The sequence below is a fragment of the Peromyscus leucopus genome, chromosome 1, assembly GCF_004664715.2.
Source record: "Peromyscus leucopus breed LL Stock chromosome 1, UCI_PerLeu_2.1, whole genome shotgun sequence".
NCBI classification, from domain to species: domain Eukaryota; kingdom Metazoa; phylum Chordata; class Mammalia; order Rodentia; family Cricetidae; genus Peromyscus; species Peromyscus leucopus.
The window spans coordinates 46449706-46470268 of record NC_051063.1 but is presented as its reverse complement, the minus strand read 5'-3'; the positions used below and the strand labels follow the sequence as shown (position 1 = coordinate 46470268).

The following is a 20563-nucleotide window of genomic DNA, read 5'->3' as shown; positions in this document are numbered from 1 at the left end:
CCCTTTCACAGGAGTCACATATCAGATATCTGCATATCAGATACTTACATTATGATTCATAACATTAGCTATGAAGTAGCAGCAAGAATAATTTCATGGAGGGGTCATCACAACTTGAAGAACTGTATTAAAAGGTCACAGCACTACATATATTCAGAACCACTGATCTAGACCCTCCAGATGGAGCCTATTGTCCACACACTGGTCTTAATGTATTAAATTGATATTGGAATTTTAAACTCAAGAACTTCAGAATAATAATCATTATTGTTTGATGTTGGTGAGCTTATATTACTTTATTACAGTAATTATGGGAGCTAATATCAATGACATTTTCTTCCTAAGTTCATGAAATCAGTCAAGTAACAAACACACCAAATACCAGAATCACAAGAAGTGAAATTACAAGATGAATCATTGAGGTAAGAGAAGATAAATTTTAATAGCACACTCAGTCAGGTGTCACTGACTCTGACTTTATTTCAATAGACAGCACATGCCTTTGCCTATACTTGTCCTATGATATTTTTTTATTTTCCAATAAAAAATTTAAAAGGTACAGAGCTTAGGTTGAATTTGCAGTTTTTTTTAAACTTTTGTTCTCATTTTAGGTCATTTCCCATCACTCTGTTATCCTAAGGCTTTTCCTAGAACAGAGTTTTGTGCAAATATAGCAAATGGCAAGTTGCATGCTACATGAGCTCAATTCCATATAAATGCCTATGTATATATGGTATGTACTAGGCATAAATTGTAACTATACTCATATATATGTACTTCTAGGCACTAATATCTTACATGGAGGAGTGGTATCAAATTCCTTTTGGTCAACTGGAGATTTCAGATTAAAATTCTATAAAATTGTGGTCATAAATAAAAATAACTCCAATTAAGCCAGGCTCTCTCCCACACAAACTCATTTTTCTTCAAATAAAAGAAAACAGAATATAATTAAATCCTGGGGCAGCCACTGTGTTTGTAGCTATAACAAAGAGAATGGCAGGTAGCTCCTTTGAGAAATAAACTTTAAAAGGCCACTGACTGATGTAAGATTGAAAGAAAGAAAGATGTTGACAAGAATGAATGATATCTAGGTGTACATCTGTGTATTTTTCCAGTGATCCAATAAGGCCAATGACTTCACAATCATAGCACCAAGTTGTCATCATACTTAAGGATGAAAAGCAATGTGTGGAAATTAAAAACATAAATTGATGAGACTTTTCAAGAACTCTGGTCTTGTTTGGGAGAGAAGGGTTATACATAGAGTACAGGAATTCCATCCAGAGAATGGATGCATATTTGATTCTAGGTAATAATCATAAACTGAAAAGACCATACCAAGTGTTTATGTTCAGAGTACCACCAACTCAGGGACAGGAGTCATTAACACTTAGAGTGGAATCCTCCCTATATCTAGTCCTTTCTATATTTCCTTTTGCAGCATCATTTTTCTCTCTCAGGTCCAAACTTTTAGTCATTATTAGTGATGCTCAGCTAAAGAGCTGTTGTACAAAATATTGGCACAGAGTTGGGCTACTCAACATTCCCTGTGGAAAGACCCTCCATTGAAATCTTTTAACAGGTTGAGAATTATTGTAAGTCAGCACTGTGAAAGCAAATCTTTCTCTGTCTTTTTCTTGTAAGGGTATTGAAAAGAAACAGTCTTTTAAATCAATAACTATGAAAGGCCATCCTTTTGGTAACAAAGTAGGCAAAGGAATTCCAGATTGTAGAGAGCCCATTGGCTGAATTACTTTGTTAATTGCTCTAAGGTCTGTTACCATTCTCCATTTACCAGATTTCTTTTTAATAACAAATACAGGAGAATTCCAAGGGATGGTTGATTCTCCAATATGCTGAGCATTTAACTGTTCTTCTACCAGCTCTTCTAAAGCCTGGAGTTTCTCTGTTGTTAAAGGCCATTGCTGGACCCATACAGGCTTGTCTGTTAACCATTTTAAAGGTAGAACTGTTGGTGTCTTTGGGAGAACATGAGTTGTTGTACCCTGTTTTTGTTTAATATGGATGGCTGGTGACCACTCTTTAGAATAAAATCTTCTAATATTTCTCTCAGAAACATGTGCTAGTTTATGATTTGTTTCTGAGATTGGAGGGATGTTAATCTGAGTATTCCATTGTTGCAACAAGTCTTGACCCCACAGGTTCATAGCTATGTTAGCCACATATGGTTTTAATTTTCCTCTCTGTCCTTCTGGACCTATACATTCCAGCCATCTTGCACTCTGTTTCACCTGAGATAATGTACCAATTCCTAACAGTTGAACGTTTACCTCCTAAAGAGGCCACGTTGGATGCCAAAATTCTGGTGCAATTATGGTAACGTCCGCACCTGTGTCTACCAGACCAGACAACAAAACACTATTTATTTTTATCGTTAATTTTGGTCTTTGTTCATTAATAGAAGTTTACCAAAAAAATTTTCTATATGTTTTCTCCTGAATTTTCTATTCTCTCTGTTTCATCAACCTGACCAGCATGATTTATTCCAATAGGCATTTGGTTATTTAATCACTCTGAGCAGGGGTTTCCTCTACAACTGCAGGAAAGGTTTGAACTGGATTTGCTATGGGGGCCTGCATGAGGCCCCTCTGGGAGTTTCCCGAAAACTGAGGCAAAGGATTACCCTGTCTGTCCTTTGTTGATCTACATTGGTTGGTCCAGTGATTTCCCTTACCACACCTTCTGCATACTCCAGAAGGAAAGGGCATTCTGTTGCCATTGTTCCTTGAAGAAACATTGTTTCTAGGAATGACCTGTTTACAGTCCCTTTTCAAATGTCCTTGCTTTCCACATCCAAAACATCTAACATTCCTCAAACCTTTGAAATTGCTTCTCCTACCCACATATGGTCATGGTCATGAGCCTCAACATTAACTGTGTCTCTAATCAAATCTTCCAAAGGTGCAGATCTTGCCTTTAATGGCCAGATTATTCTTTTGCATGCTGCATTCACATTCTCAAAGGCCAAAGATTCAGTTATTATCTGACTAGCTTCTGAATCTGGGACAGTTTTCTTTACTGTTGAAGCCAGTCTTTGTAACAAAATCTGTGAAAGATTCTTTTGGGCCTTGTATAACCTTTGTAAATGACTCAGTTTTTTTCCTGGTTCCTCAAATCTGTCCCATGTATTCAAGGCTCCCATTAAACATAGAATTAGGGTTTGGACATAATATAAACATTGTGTTTGTACTGAAGCATATTGGCCTTCTTCAATAAGCTGATCCTAGCAGACTTGTATTCCTTTATCCCTCCATTGTTTTTCTATGCTTTTAGCCTCCTCTTTAAACCACATTTGCCACTGCCACCTTTGACTGGGTTCCAGAACAGCCTGTGCCAGCACCTGCCAGTCTTGTGGTACAATCCTATTATATGTTGACCAGGAGTTTAACATTTTTTTACATATGGGGAATGCATGCCATAAGATACTATTGCTTCCTTAAACCTTTGTAAATCTAACATTTCAATTGGAGCCCAAATATTTTGTATAGTCATTTGATTAGGCAACTGCTGTATGGTTACCATTAAATTAAGACTGACTCTGTGAAAACAGGCTTTCTTTCTGTAACCTTATGATCCAATCTTAAAACAACTTCACTGTTAATTTCTTCTGTTTGAATTTGAATTTCTCTATAATTCATTTTTACAGGTTTAACAGGATTTTCTAAAACTGTTATCCTGGCACTTAAATTGACTATCTTTTTTAATAGTAAAATGAGGATAAGAAAAGTAATAAACTGCATAATTCGATCCACATTAATCTTCTTATATAGTTGTTCCATTGTCAGACTGCCTAAAATTTCAAACAAAGCCCAATTTTCTTCCAACGTACACATAAAACCCATCTTTTTAATGTGGAAAAAAATTTCTTTTAAATAGTTTCCTTTAAAATAGCTGATATGTTAATTGACTTACCAAGTCTGCCTACCAAGTGCTGGCATTAAAGGTGTGCACCACGAACACCCAGCTCCACTATGGCTTACTATTAACTTTTACCCCCAGGCAACTTTATTTATTAACATACAAATAAAATTACATTTCAGTACAAATAAAATATCACCATAGTATAATTAACTCCTTGTGTTTGGCTGAGACAAGCCCTGGGTTTGCAACTACAATAGAAGAGAATTTGTGTTAGTCTTTGATAGATTGGATGGACAGATGGATAGATGGATGGATGGATGGATGGATGGATGGATGGATGGATGGATGGATGAGTGGGTAGATGGATTGATGGATAGATGCATGAATGGATGAATGGGTGAGTGGGTGGTTGGGTTGAAGGATGGGTGGTTGGATAGATGGATGGATGGGTAGATGATTGGAGGACAGTTGGGTGGATAAGTGGAGAAAAGAGGACACATTTTTTCTCCATTTCTAATATTAGGACACACAATATTGAAATTCTTGGATACAATGCTTTAGAGGGTACAATAGTAATACTGAATACTAGACTTCTCATCCACAGGGTGAAAACAAAGGAACATTCATTTAACTGCTCATGCAGGTGAGTGGCCATAGTGAGCCCTGGGATTTGATGGAGCACAAAAGTAGAGCTGGTGTACTCCACAGAATAGAGGATGCAGCAGAAGAGGCAGAGTACAACTACTTTGAAACCCATCACCAGGATATGGGAGAGACTCCCATTGAAAGGGGAAAAGGAAAAAGAGAAAGTCTCACAGCATAGGCAGAAGGCTCTCCATCCTAGAGAAAAAGAAATAGCTTAAATGAGCAGATAATCAGGACCCTTCCCAGCTGAGATGATTGAAAGAAAACCTTCACATATCAATCAGCAAACACTCAGAGTACTAAAGCCAGCAGCCATCTTGAGAATAGCCCTAAATTGTAGAAATTAAATTGTTTGTGGTATTGGAAGGCCTAACATTATCACAGAGTCCCAATGGACAGTCCACAGCTATAACTGGATATGCAGGGGCCACCAGAGACAGTTGCTTAGAAAAGAATCTTTGGTGTGTATTGAAAATATGTCCTTCATTGGCTTCTGTATTTAAATACATTATCTAGTTGGTAATGCTATTTTTCAATGTTGTGGAAACTTTAGTAGGTAGGGCCTCACAATAGAACGCCAGTCACTGAAGGTGAATCTTCAGTGGTTATAGTCTCCACCAATTCCAACCTGCTATCTGCTTCATGTTCAGCCAAGATGTGAGGATGTGAGTGGTCTCAGCTGCTCTCTCCAGTCACCTACTTCCATGTCTCCTTCTCCATAATAGACTATAATCCCTCTAACTTTAGCCAAAATAAATCCTTAAGTTGCTTCTTGTTAAGTGTTTGTTCACAAGAACAATAAAGGTAACTTGTATAAAAAACTGGTACCAAAGAGTGGACTATCATAAAGCTAGCTGCCTTCCTCATAGAGACCAAGTTGTTTTATTGTCTAAGAAGATTTCAAGAGTGATATATCTAGATACACAATCCAACTGTAATTTGGTCTAGCATTGTGAATTTGGAATGAGTGAACACTCTAAGTACCACTAATATGGCTTAGGACATCAGGAATGGTGATCAGATTTATCATACCAAGAGAAAATAACATGTAAATGCAAATATAATTACATCATCTCCCCCTTTCTTTTCCTTTCTGTAACCTTTTCTATATGCCCCCTTGCTTCCTCTCTAATTCATGGTCTCCTTTTGTTATTGTTACATATAAATATAACATACAGTTATATATAAATAAATACCATTAAATGTATAGGTAACATCTATGTATGTAGATATAAAAATACAACCTGCTGAGTCCATTAGTGTTACCTGTATGTGTATTATTCATATGATTTCATAGCTGACTAATTAGTATTATAAGACCAATTAGGAGCGTCATAGTGGGTATAAAGTTTTCTCCCACTTTTAGTATTCTTTAGATGTCAATTGCTCTTTGTTTATGGAAAGAACCCCATGAGATTTGCCCCTTCCATCTTAGCATACACATCGGTATTGTGGTTCTTTCCATTTCATTTCTAGGAGACATAATTTCAGAAGGGAGGGAGGCAACCAATATACTAGACCTAGTTATGACACCCATGATGCACAGTCATGGCCAGAATATAAAATATCCCCGAGTGCAATAGTGGCATACAAGTCCTGGTAAACAATGGCTGTTCAATTGGTCTTAAAGCCCCTCAACAGGAAGGAAATATTGCCCAGTACTAGAAACCTTCCCCAACTTTCCTGGGCTAGGGAGGTCATAGATCTACATTTCTTTATACCCACAGACAAGTATAGCTCTCATATTCATAAAAGAAATTTATATTAGCAACAAAGAGAGACATTTACAGAAAAACCACAACTGATCAAAATGCAGAGAACTATTTATCAATGTGTGCCTAGCTCCAGTGGACACATCAACCACGCAACTGCTGCAGCTGAGGCTCAGGGAACATTGAGGAAGTCGGGGAGGGGTCTGTTGTAAGATCCAAAGACCAGGAAATCGTTTTGATTATCTGTTGAGAAAGGGAAAAAAGTAGTCACTTTTCTTAAACTTTCCATTCTCATCCAAAAAGTGACCAGGATCAAACTTCTCTGGGTTGGGGAATTCTTTGTTATCGTGTAACACAAATGTCAGTGATCCTATGACAGTGGTACCCTGGAAACAAGAGGCATAGACAAGTCAAGTTATATAAATGTTACAGAGGTAAGAGAAATAATGGGCATGGCATAGTCAAAGCTTCTAAGGAAACCATGTCCAAACAAGAGCAGAGGCATATCTAGACAGACAGATCATGTAACACACAGGGATGAGTTGGGATCCAGTGGCAGTGATCTTGATACAGTGTCCTCCAATAATTTTTGAAGTTCTAAGTAATGGGATATTCATTTATCGAAAAGCTTAACACTGCTGTCTATCACCACCTACTGTTTAACTTTACCACTGCTGCTATTGCATCAGGCATATGTGGAATGTGGCTTCAAATGTAAGATTTTACGTATAATACCAGAGGTATCTGCTCATAGGAATGTTGCATGTACATGTCTGATAAAATTAACAATGTCTTCTGGAATAACACAGCCAAAACCAAATAAAACATTATTCCGTTTTTTCCCTGACACACAATTTATTTGCCTTAATTTTAAAATGTGGATGAGATGTTATGAATGAGAGATTATTACATTTAGGATTCCTTGAAAAAAATTAAAGGATGACAAACTTAGAAATTTCCTGGTTTTGTCAAATTCCAGTCAGGATCATCAGTTTACTTGAGAATAAATATTGAAACTGATCAGATGACTCACTAAGCAGGATATTCATGAGCTGTTAATGGGCCATGCCAGAGATTTTATTAATTACAAAAAGAGCAGAACCTCTTCAATGGAGAGATTTGAATATCATCTTAAGACAGGAAGAAGTAGGCATATCTACTAATAGCACAGTTAACATATGCTAACCTTCCTTAAAATATGTGAGTCCTATGAGATATCCTTTGAACATTTTTCTTCTAAAGTTATAAGTGGAAGCAAACTGCTAGAGGACAATGATACACAAACAAACACTGAAACTGAATACATGAACTGAAAGGTTTAGTGGGTCAATATGTGAATTTCCTAAATGTGCCTATACACTTCTCAGCATCCTGATACAATCCTAGAAGAGTCTTTTCAGAGAGTGACAATGTGAACTTCAAGTTTTACTTGAAAGTGTAAACAATCAAGAGAGGCTTTAAATGGAATGTAAATTTGGAAGATCTACAATTCCACAAACTGAGACTTGTTCTAAATTCTTACTGGAAATAGCATTAAGTCCATCCAGATTCCAGATTTAAGGTGTTTGTATTTCTCTGATCTTGTGGGGACAGTAAATTGGGACCAATCACACTGTTAATTCTTAAGAATTCTAATACAGTCTGATTGGGAATATACGATATATGGCTTTGTTCGTTTAATCTCCCTGAAGCTTTTTAAAACTTTCTCTTCAACATTGGTAGTCTGAATTTGCAAGACCCAGTATCTTGGGCTTTTGATTTTATTTCACTCCTTCATTTGAGATCAAGAGCATTAAGGTGCAGTGTAGACAAAGGAAACTTACCTTGGGAATGAGATAGTTCCTGAATTTAATACCACAGATCACTGAATGGGGCAGGCTGGTGGGAAGGAGGTCATTGTATCTCTGAATCTCATGCAGCACAGCATCAGTGTAGGGCATGTAACTTCTGTCCTGCATGCAGGGTCTTCTGTGTCTACCAATCAGTTGGTCAATCTCTTCCTGGATTTGACTGGTTCAACACAGTAGAAAATGGCCAAAAAGGAAGTGGCACATTAGTCACAAGTCAGGGCTACTTGTAGCAAAATTTAGGTGCCTGGCAGCATTATGAAATCATAATATATGCTAATTAAGTGATGGTTGTTATGATATAAATACTTCTATCATATATACTTGATGTCAAAATACACAGCCCTTATATATCAATTAGCATACTTAAAAATCAATATTAACTATTACTTTCAAATAATAAACAGAACAGCAAGTCAAGAAAATCAGCTCTTACAGAAGAAAACTATTGATCAAACATTATTTGTACCAAGACAATGCAGTACATTGAAAAATAAATTATAATGGTATTGTGTGCATATTTGTTTGTAGTTTCCAAAGGTATGTAATACCCTCTTATTTTCCAAATATGACCACATACAAACAATTTCTCCTGAAATTTATGTTTATATTTATATGTAATGACTATTTCTTTCTTATCCACCATTAGAGAAAATAAATTCTTCTTCATGTGGAAATATTGTTTTTATAACCTCTAGATATATTGATTATAAATATTTCCCTCATTTCAATTCTCATAGGGCAACTTTGGCTATATAAATTGCTGAATCCTTTGTGACTACATTAAACCTGCGCCCTAATAAGAAAACAATGACTATTGTCATTTTTGATGCTGTCTTGTACTTAACTCTATTTCTCTTTATCAGTTTACATTTTTCCTTCTACTGAAATTATTTTTTAATATTCAGGAAGATGTTTCAAAGTCTTTCCAACACTTGTCCAATTACAGGGAAGTCTCAGACTATCAACCACTTATTTCCCTTTTGTTCTTGGTTCTCTCCTCACACCTTCATCATCCATTGGTCCATTCTGAACTGGATATTTTCTAGGTGTGATGCTAAGCAGCCTCCCTGACAGTCTCATCCTTCCCCTTGAGTTCTCTGAATTCCTATAGGACATTGGTTCTCTAGATTTTTGGAGGACCTGGGTTCAGTTCTCAGCAATTATATGGTGGCTTATAACCACCTGTAAATTTCAATTCTAGGCATTGGATGCCCTCTTCTGATCTCTGTGGGAATCAGGAATGCACATGGTACACACACATAAATGCAGGCAAAACTTTCATATACATAGAATATTTTTAATTTAAGATAAAATTAGAACACTCCCCCAATAATCCATCCTATCTTAAATAGTATTTTGTGGAAACTTATTTCTAGAATAATAAATGAAATTCCTTTAGAGAATTCTGCCCAAATAGGAATGTCTTTTTTTTATGGATCTAAGCTTTTGGAATAATTTCCAGGATTATGTCTCACTAAATTCTACAACTGGTATTTCTTCTTTTGTAAGGAGAGTTTCTATTCCAACAAAAGAATTGTCAGAATAAGGAAAAATATCCTCAAGTATTTATTTTCTATTCAATATGGCTTTTTCCAATTTTAGCTAATTTTCATTTTAAAAAGTTTGTGTGGACAAAATCACTTCTCATGAAATCCAGGCACTAGAACAATACTTTATTGATCTTTCCTCTTGCCTTCCATCTTCACTTCTACGAAGCATCCTCCTCTGTTATGGGCTAAGACATCTCACTTCAGTCCTCCTGATAAATGTAGCAGATTTTAGGGGCACAGAATGTTAAATTCTGAGGCTTCCATGAGACAAACAAAATCAAGGACTCCTGGGGTGTCTTCCAATTTCTTTCTGAAACTCACTAGCTTCCCACCTGTGTCCTTACCTGTGACTTCTGGGTACTTGAGCAGGAGCAGCAGAGAGTACCTCAGTGCTGTGCTTGTTGTTTCTGTCCCAGCAGCAAACAGGTCACCTGCTGAGAAGACCAAGTTTGCAGAAGTAAACGCCGTCTTTGGGTTGTGCTTCTCCTAGGAATAGTTTGACTGCATTAGCTAGAAAATTATTTGTCAGTATGCTTATTACAGTGAATAAAATGACTTACATGTGAGGAGTTTAACCTGACAGACCCTGGAAAGTGCAGCAGGAGAAGAAACTGACATGTATTCAAGAGACATGTAGACCCTGGGACCCATCTTCACCACCCACACCCAGTTTTCTTGTCTGGAAAAAGGTCCTTCATGAGACTCCTCAGGCAGTGAGCTATGCAGTATAACATCTTCCCAGAGACATAAACAAAAGAATTTCCTTTTTAAAATTTCCCATTTCCTTTTTAAAAATGTTTTACTCAAAACATACATAAGAAGGAGGAGAAAAGGCAGACAGCATGTTATGTGAGGGGTAGTCACGAAGATGAAGGTCTCAATTGTAAAAGTGGTAAAGAAAGATGGAAGGTCCCTGACTTTCATGAAGGAAGTATACTGCATGAAAAAGGATAGTAAATCCAGGACTCAGATAGCATAAGGGTGCAGTTCAGTGAAGCAGAATGGAGAGCTCACAAAACAAAACAAAAACCCACCTTATTATGATGAGTGCTAACAACATCCAATGGAACTAAGTGGCTTTCAATAAATGGAGCCATGACAGTAGCATTTATTCCTATAGGTGCCTGACAGACATCCACCTTTATTCCATGTCCATGTCAGTCCACTTGAAATTACACTCAGTCAAGGCTCCTTTCATCCTTGGCACTAATCATTCCCTTCTCACACCGTAACCTACACCTTATAATTCATTTGAAATTCCCTCACCTGTTCACAGCTAATACTGTAGGATTTAGTTCAATCTACAGATGCTATAGGAAGTCTGGCTAGCTTGAGCTGCTTTTCTGTTTCCATACATTGTCTTCAAAGACAACATTCATCTTTATATCATGTCATGACATTTTTTTCTGAGAGTTTTGGAAGTATTTCCATTCCATAAGTCCATTGTATTATATGACTCTTCATCTAGATTATTTTTGTCTAAAAAACTAGGGTTAATATATTCAAACTACTTAACATTATATTTTCTGGGATGCTTACTACAAATTCATGTACATATTAGGCAGACAAAGTGGCTGTCAAACATTACTGGTCTGAACCATTTAAATATGCCTGTAAAACAGAGACTATATTCATGGAACAAAAGATACTAAAACAATCAAATAACTGAATTGAGTTTTATTAACATTTTACCTGCTCCATTTTGATCAGAAAGCAATTAATACATTCCCAAGGACTGTTAATATCCAGTGATTTTTGGTGCTCTATTAGTTTTAGCAAAAAAATAATGTTTTAAAAAATTGAAAATTTTCAGTAATTTTCTGTGACTTCCTGGTAGATAATCAACCATAGCAGGAAAATTATTACAAATCTACAAAAGAAAAATAAAATAAAAGTTTAAAACACAAGATGTATATATGTGTACCTTACAGTGGACCTTGGCCAAAAAGAATAAATACAAAAATAAATAAATAATGTATGTCCAGATGCGCCGCCCTCTCTTGTTTCCTGGACCCTGGACTCTGGAGGAAGACCAAGCAGAGTTCTCCAGAGAACACTGCCGGATTGTGCTGCATCTTTCCCAGACCCTGTTACCTATCCCTTCATTTGTAAGTTATGCCACTACATAAATCTCCCTTTTAACTATGTGGAGTAGCCTAAATAATTTCACCAATATAAGATGGTATCTCAGAGTCATTTTGATTTGCATTTCCCTGATCACTAAGGACGTTGAGCAATTCCTTAAATGTCTTTCAGCAATTTGAGCTTCTTCTGTTGAGAGTTCTCTGTTTAGCTCTATAGTCCATTTCCTAATTGGACTGTTGGGTATTTTGATGTCTAATTTCTTGAGTTCTTTATATATTATGGATATCAGCTCTCTGACAGATGTGGGGTTGGTGAAGATGTTTTCCCATTCTGTAGACTGTCATTTTGTCTTATTGACCATGTTCTTTGCTCTACAAAAACTTCTCAGTTTCAAGAGGTATCATTTATTAATTGTTTCTCTCAGTGTCTGTGCTACTGGTGTTATATTTAGAAAGTGAAGACTTCAAGAAGCGTTCAAAACTACTTCCTACATTCTCTTCTATCAGGTTCAGAGTAACTAGATTTATGTTGAGGTCTTTGATCCACTTGGACTTATGTTTTGTGCACGGTGACAGATATGGATCTATTTGCAGTCTTCTACATATTGACATCCAGTTATGCCAGCACCATTTGTTGAAGATGCTTTCTTTGTTCCATTATAGAGTTTTGATTTCTTTATCAAAAATCATATGTTCATATGTGTGTGAATTAATGTCAGTGTCTTCAGTTCAGTTCCATTGGTCCACATGTTGGTTTTTATGCTGGTACCAAGCTGTTTTTATTACTGTAGCTCTATTTAATATCTACCCTGTGGTATTGTATTCCCCCAAATATTGTGCATGCTAATAAACTTATCTGGGGTCAGAGACAGAGCAGCCACAATATTAAACATAAAGGATAGGCAGTGGTAGCACATGCCTTTAATCCTAACATTCCAGAGGCAGAAATCCATGTGCTCAAGGATACAGACAGGCATGGTGACTCATCACGCCTTTAATCCCAGAAAACAAGACTTTAACCCCAGGGAGTGGTGGTAGAAAGCAGAAAAGTATATAAGGTGTGAGGACCAGAAACTAGAAGCATTTGGCCTGGTTAAGCATTTGGCTGGTTAAGCATTTGGCTGGTTAAGCTTTCAGGCTTCGAGCAGCAGTTCAGCTGAGAGCCATTGAGATGAGGACTCAGAGGCCTCCAGCCTGAGGAAACAAGACCAGCTGAGAAACTGGCCAGGTGAGGTTAGCTGTGGCTTGTTCTGTCTCTCTGACCTTCCAGTGTTCACCCCAATAACTGGCCTCAGGTTTGATCTTATTAATAAGACCTTCTGAGATACCTGCTACACTACCCTACCGCATCTGATTTTTGCTTGACATACATGATATTTAAAGAAAATTTTTATTAGTGATTTCAGAATTTTTTACTTGTTTAAAAATATATTTTAATTGAATAGAATTACCTAATTCCTTTCGTTTTCTCCTTCTATCTCTTTCCAGATGCCCTTCCTTGTCCCCCTCTCATACCTTTCTTGCTCTCCAATTGGTAGCCTCTTTTTCTTTGATTATTATTGTGTATATACATATGTACATGCACACATACATACACAACTTTTTGAGTAGTCTTTGTTGTTGGATATAGTATACATGATTTCAGAATTGACCTGTCTGTACTTGGACAAACAATAAGTGAGGATAATTACCCTTACCTCAGGAATCATTAGTTGTGTGGAGATCACTGTCTAGCAGTAGGAATGTATGAAAATTTTCCCTTTCCACATTAGCACATCTATTGATTTTGCAATTTTTCCAGTCTTGTTTTATAGCCATTTCTAGGTGAGACTGTTTTATAGTAGACTTCTTTATATTCTCATTCTTACAGTCTTTCTGCCTCCTCTTTTGTGATTTTCCCTGAGTCATAGGATGCAGAAATTGTGATGTTTTTGTGACTCTTAAGGGTGAGAGCCCCACAATTTGTTGGTGTCTGCATTATATCCAATTGTGGTTTTCTGTGATGGTCTCCATTTGCAGTAGAAGGAGATCTCTTTAATAAGGAGTGATAACTACACTTAACTATGCCTATAAGCATGTGATTTAGAATGTAGTAAAGAATTATAATTGTAATTTTTTCCACAAAGACCAATTTGTGCTGTTCAAATATTCTTGTATGTGACCTTCCAACAAAGAATGGCTGATTTATCAGGGGCTACACTTTTAGAGAAAATTGACCCTTCCTCTTCCAGAAGCTAATAATTGCCAATAACACCTCCATTATGGGTATAACATCATACCCAACTTCTATCTCCATGCTAGGATTCTTTCTGGCTTTGGATTGCACAGGTATTGTGCATACTTTCACATATTCTGAGTTCATATGTGCACCTGCCCTGCTGTGCCCATATGCTTGTAGTCATCCACCACTTCTGGCTCTTATGCTCTTTCTGCCCCCTCTTCTTCAATGATCCTTGAATCTTTCAAAAAAGGTACAGTACATAATTTACATTTAGGGATGAATATTTTGAGTCGGTAACTGAAATTTTCCTGTATCCCACCTGGCCTACAGTCATGCCAAATCTCTCACTCACCAGTCTCACAGTCACTTGGACCCAAATAAACATACACAGGCTTATATTATTTCTAAACTATGGCGTTACTTTGAAACTATGGCCATGTAGGCTTCTTGCTAGCTATTTCTTATATCTTCAATTAACCCATTTCTATAAATCTATACTTTGCCACATGGCTTCAGGCTGACCGACATTTTTTTCTTTATAAGAGAAACATGTTATTTTATTTATTTTTCCTTTTTTATTATATTTTATTTCATTTTACAATATAATTTAGCCATGATATATCAGCCATGATTCTCTTGTTTTCTCCCCTCCTGCCCCCCTCCCCTTTCTCCCAGCCCACCTCCCATTCCCACCTCCTCCAGGGCAAAGCCTCCCACGAGGATTGAGATCAACCTGGTAGACTCAGTCCAGGCAGGTCCAGTCCCCTCCTCCCAGGCTGAGCCAAGCGTCCCTGCATAAGCCCCAGGTTTCACACAGCCAACTCATGCACTGAGCATAGGACGCTGTCTCACTGCCTGGATGCCTCACAAACAGATCAAGCCAATCAACTGTCTCACCTATCCAGAGGGTCTGATCCAGTTGGGGGCCCCTCAGTCTTTGGTTCATAGTTCATGTGTTTCCATTCATTTGGCTATTTGTCCCTGTGCTTTAATCCAACCTTGGTCTCAACAATTCTCGCTCATATAAACCCTCCTCTTTCTTGCCAATTGGACTCCCAGAGCTCCACCCGGGGCCTGGCCGTGGATCTCTGCATCCAGTTCCCTCAGTCATTGGATGGGGTTTCTAGCATGACAATTAGGGTGTTTGGTCATCCTATCACCAGAGTAGCTGACTGATATTTTTACATCTTGCTTCTCATAGTGGCTGCTGGCAGTGTTTTCTCTGTTCTGCCTTTCTACTTCTTCCTATCTGTTTGGATTTTCTGCCTGCCTCTTGCTGCCTTGCCATAGGCCAAATGGCTTTATTTATCAACCAATCAGAGCAACATATTTTCACAGCATACAGAAAGACATTCCTCCATCACTTTCCCTTTTTTTATAAATGAAAGGAAGATTTAACTTTAACCTAGTAAAATTACAAATACTAGAACAGCTATCAATCAAGAACTATAGTTACAATATCTAGTCTATTTGTATTTGGCAAGATTAAATAAGATATCCTATCTATCCTATAGTGAGTCTAAGATTTCATATCTACCTTATCTCTTATGATAACCAAGGAAAATCATAATTATAACTATCTAGTCTTCAGCTACATCAAAGACCTCAGAAGGATATAATATCACCTAAGTAAATAGGAAGTACATTGTAAGCAACTTCCAAAAATCTAGAATGACAGAGACTGCTGTCTGTCCAGACAGTTACCCAAAGTTCCTGTGCAAATTTGGGGTATCCATCTTCAGCCTATAGGCTAAGAGTCTCTCAGTCATTCTCAGTCACTTCTCTCTGTGTCCTGTAGAATATCTGGCAGTTTCTTCTGTGAAGCAGAAACCTGAAGTGCCATCTTTCCTTGCAAAGTTCAGTGCTCACCTTCCTATGGGTCATGCGTGTCCAGTTTATACTGCTTGACATTTTGTCAATCACTCAAGGCAAAACAGTTTCTTGCCCAAATGGCTATTTTTGCCAAGAAGAAGATAAACTTCATATGAAGTGTCTTCAATGCCTATCATCTTCCTTGAAGTAATTGGTGCTGCCAGGAGCAGATGTGTCTTGGAGACACCTCTGTGTATGGTGGTGGGAATCTGCCATGCTGCAGGTCAAGCCACACACTGCTGTGAACCTGCCATATTGTTGCACATGGGATGCCCGAGAGACACAACTAGGAAGCTGTTTTTAGCTCCATTTAGAATCACTTATTAAGTATTTTCAGTTTTCAGGTGGAAATTTGAGCCATTGGGCTCCATTTGTAGCTGAAAGTTTTCCTGTGTCCTGCCTGGTCCACTGCCACTCAGACCCAAGTAAACACACAGAGGCTTATATTAATTAAAACTGCTCAACCATTAGCTCAGGCTCTTACACTTAAACTCAGCCCATTTCTGTTCATCTACATGCTGCCATGTGTTCTGTGGCTTTTCTTGTGTGCTGTTACATGCTATTCCCTGGACTGAAGTCTGACGTCTCCTGACTCAGCCTTCCTCTTCCCAGAATTCTCCTTGTCTGCTTATTCCGCTTATAATTCCTGCCTGGCTACTGGCCAATCAGCATTTTATTGAACCAGTGTAGAAAAGCATTATCCAACAGCAGCAGTCTCTTAGTCTCTGCACCTTTGCCATTTGTAGCCTCTGTGTTCATCATGATCTACTGTAAACAGAAGCTTCTTTGATGGTGGTTGACAAATATCTTGTATGTGAGTGTTTTTCTTCTGGATTATGTTTGACTTACTAGGGGCTACACTCTTAAAGAAAACTGACTCACTTCCTCTCGAGAGCTAAGTAGTGCCAGTAGCTTCTTGACTATTGGTGGAACTTTGTACCCACTTACCTTCTCTATACTGTGATTTTGTTGGGCTTAAACTTACATGGGCCTTGTGAATGTTGTCACAGCTGTTTTAAATTGACATGTGTAGCTGCTTTGATGTGTTCAGGACATACTGTTTCCTTTTAGTCACCCACAACCTCTGCCTTCTGTCCTTTCTTCCATAATGATCCCTAAGACTTAGAAGAAGCATTGAGATACAGATCTCCCATTTATGGCTGAGCATACCATAGTCTTGCTTTGCTCTGTGCCTTGAGTAGTTGTGGGTTTCTGTGTTAATCATCATCTACTGCAAATAAGAGTTTCTCTGATATGGGTTGAGAGATGCATTAATCAATAGATATCATGATAATATTTGGAGTTAATTAATACTATGCCCATTTAGCAGAGTGATAGTGGATTCTCCCCTAAGGTTGATGATATGTCTAGGCACAGGGTCTTGACCTGATGATGGTGCCAAGTATGGGATTTTTCTCCTGGAACAGGCCTTAAATCAAAGAAGAAAGTTGTTTTTAACTTCCATGGTGTTCATGCTCACTATGGCACCAGCTGATATGTCTTGCCAGGAAAGTTGTTACTTGCAGAGTTTATAGCTGGGTGATATTGATCATTACTTTTCTCTTTTGGTAACTTACATCGCACCTTCCAGCACTGTGAGATCTAGCCTATATCAAAAATTTTAGAAATCTAAAATTAATATCTGAATGATACACCTAAAAACCTTCAAAAACTGAACAAATAATACCATAAGAAGTTAGATAGCTTTATGTGCCACTTTAGAGGCCTCAAACATGCCCTACTGCAGGTCAAGCATGCACGCCAGGAACCTGCCATAGTAGCTCAAAAACACAGGCTGCCACTAACTTGAGAGAGACAACTAGGAACTTTTGTAAGCTCAGTTTTAGAATCTTTTTTGTCAGGTTTTAGGTGGAAACTCTTGCCCCACGTTGGGCGCCATTTTTCTGAATACTAAAAATTTTAGGTTTATAAAATCTTTTGTTTTCTTTCAAGTATCAGATAAAAGTGTAAAAATTAGTGTAACAGATATGATATGTTTTTATTTAAGTAGTGAGGTTGAGGCCACCTCATTTTTAAGGTGAAAGTGATATGTTGATTCTATATATAACAAATACTTAGCTGGTAGTAAAATTGTAGATGAGATATGGTTTAAAACTTTTAAAGACTTTTTACTGTTGGTCCTCTCCTCTGTTCCTTGGGTAGCTGTTGTCCTGCTTGCTGACCTTGGTCAGATGTTCTCCCTATGCTAATTCCCTGCTGGTTTCCTTCCTCCTAAACAGCTTACCAGAGGTTCCTTGCTTGTGTATCCTGCATATTTGGTGTAAACAGCTAGGCTGCAAGAATGTAAAACATCTGTAGCAAACTTCTGCCCTCCGGGGTTCTCCCACTGTGCTGTAAGCCTGTATTTAAGGCCTCTTCCCTCCTTCAATAAAAGGCATTTGGCATTCTACTGAGAGGAGTGACCCGCTGTCTTGTCTCTGTTTTAATCCTCAGCCCCTTGCTCAGACATGGTGGACAGGTAGTAGCCCAGGCACTACACTTTACCTGTTAACAAAAACAAAATATCTTCTTTGTATATTTTTAAGGTATTTTTCCAATAGTTTCTTTTATCCAGGCTCACCCTGTAATTCCACCTTCATCCTGAGCTGTGCTCCATTCAATGTTATCTGCTCCATTATCTCCCAGAATCTTTTTGATTATAAAGATCAGGATTTCTTAACTTCATGGAAAAGCTAAGCGAGAATGTCAGGATTCTCAGCTACCCTGGTTGCAAGTGAAATCAAGATCTTTTCCTTTTTTAGAACATACATAAAATCTTTCATTCTCATAGTTCAAATTCAATATGGACCAAGAAGTGAGGTGGCCAGACACCACAGTTTGGAATAATATATTATGGAAAGAATATCTGGAAGGGAGGTCTAAGCCATTTGCTATACAAATAACAAAACTGAAAGGCAAATGCTAGATTGACTCAAGCCTGCTAGTTCCCTATCCATTGATTTTTCCAACTGTTGTCCACAGAACTGTTTGTAGAAAGTATTATTGCACTCACATCTAGAAATGTGGCCAGTTGTTCACAGGATATATTTCTATGCATTATTATTATCCTCCTTTCTATTATTAAACATCCTCATCATATTACTAGGCAAGAATATTTTAGTTTATAAAAATATTTTCTTAAAGGAATAAGAATATTAATGGCAATGAAATCTGACAGGAAACTCTGAAATAGTTTCAGTGGTTTAATGTGTCAGCTAGAATCCTACTTGATAAGATGAAATGTTGAAATGAGAAGATGATTGGTTTAATGCTGTGTGGCCCACACACATCTTATCAGTTATCCTAGATTGAACTGGCATCTCCTGAACTATCCATAAAGAATGACTGTGATCTTGGCTGCCCAGTGCAACAAGGCAGTACTATGGTGAGCAAATGTGTGGTGTGAAATGGGAAAGAGAGAGGTAGAATGGCTCATGTCCTATGGACAGAGGTGTATCTGAAGAGGTGAAAGCAGTGACCAGTGGGCTGAGGTGGGTTACTTGATTGATACCCAGGGCCACAGTGATATCTGGGCCTTTGCTACTGCCAGGGTCCATGTCTGGGTTCATGTCCCTATTGCAGCCATGGTCTGTGTTGATGTTCGTGGCTCCTAATATCACCTAAGGCCAATAGGAAAGGGCAGTACAGTTGAGCCTGCCCCTTACTCGCTGCATCCCTAGTGGTATCAGGCCCTCTAACTCCTAAGAGCAGCACAGTGGAGTTGATCCTGTTTACAGGGGTAGGGTGAGCCAGACCCAAGAATGTGAGCTTGGCCAATTTGACCCTGCCCCTATTCTGACAAATGGTAGCATGGGCAGGGGAGAGCTGCCCCTCCACCTGCAGATGGGAGAGCTGGCCCTGAAGTTATAAGAGCAGAAGAGCTGCCCTTGCCCCAATAGCTGCAGTGCTCAGGAGAGCAGACTCTGCACTTTTTCTGGGCAGCAGAGTAGAGCCAACACTGTTGGCAGGGGTGTAGGTGAGTCAGCCACGTAGCTGTGAGTGTGGGAGAGCTGTCTCCATTAATTGCTGTCATGTGATGATGTGGTTGGGAGAGAGAGATGCCCCCTTTACTCTTCACTCCTTGCAGCCTGAGGCAGATAAGGGCCCTGACCCTCACCCTTAGCAGTTGCACCGTTTAGCTAAGCAGACCATGCTCCTAGCCTGAGTAGCACAGTAGAGCTGACCCTGTTGGCAGAGGCATGGGTGAGCTGGCCCTGAGGTTGTGAGCATGGGATAGCTGGCCACACCTCCATCATCTGCCATATGGTTTTGAGGGAAAGGGAAACATGACCTCCCCCTACTATATGTGGTGAGTGAGGGAGCTGCCCTGCCCCTTACCAGCTTCAGCACCTGGGAAAGAGAGCTCTGCACCTTGCCTGGGAAGCACAGAAGAGTTGATCTGTATGAACCTATTGATGTTGGGGGGAGGTGGCTGTCCCTGCCCTTCACCAGTTGTAGCACACTGAAGGGTGACCCTTGCACCTTACTTGGGTAACAAAGTAGAGCTGGTCCTAATGGTATATGTGCAGGGGAGCCAACTCTGAGGGCAGGAAAGCAGCTAATTGCTATAAGGGGTAAACTAGCCAGAGCTATACCAGAGAGCTCACCTTGGTCCTGAAGTCTGGGGAGAGGTGGAGGGCTGGCCAACACTAAAGTCGCCCAGGCTCAGAACAGGGTTTGATTTGGCCCACCCCAACATCCTCACCATCTGTAATCTGCTGGAGCACGTGGAGGGGCTGGCTGG

General features: G+C 38.7%; 1 pseudogene; it reads right to left on the bottom strand.

Annotated features, from left to right (window-relative positions):
- Window positions 1-725: 725 nt before the first annotated feature.
- On the bottom strand, window positions 726-19388 carry LOC114687279 (annotated as a pseudogene).
- Window positions 19389-20563: the final 1175 nt, after the last annotated feature.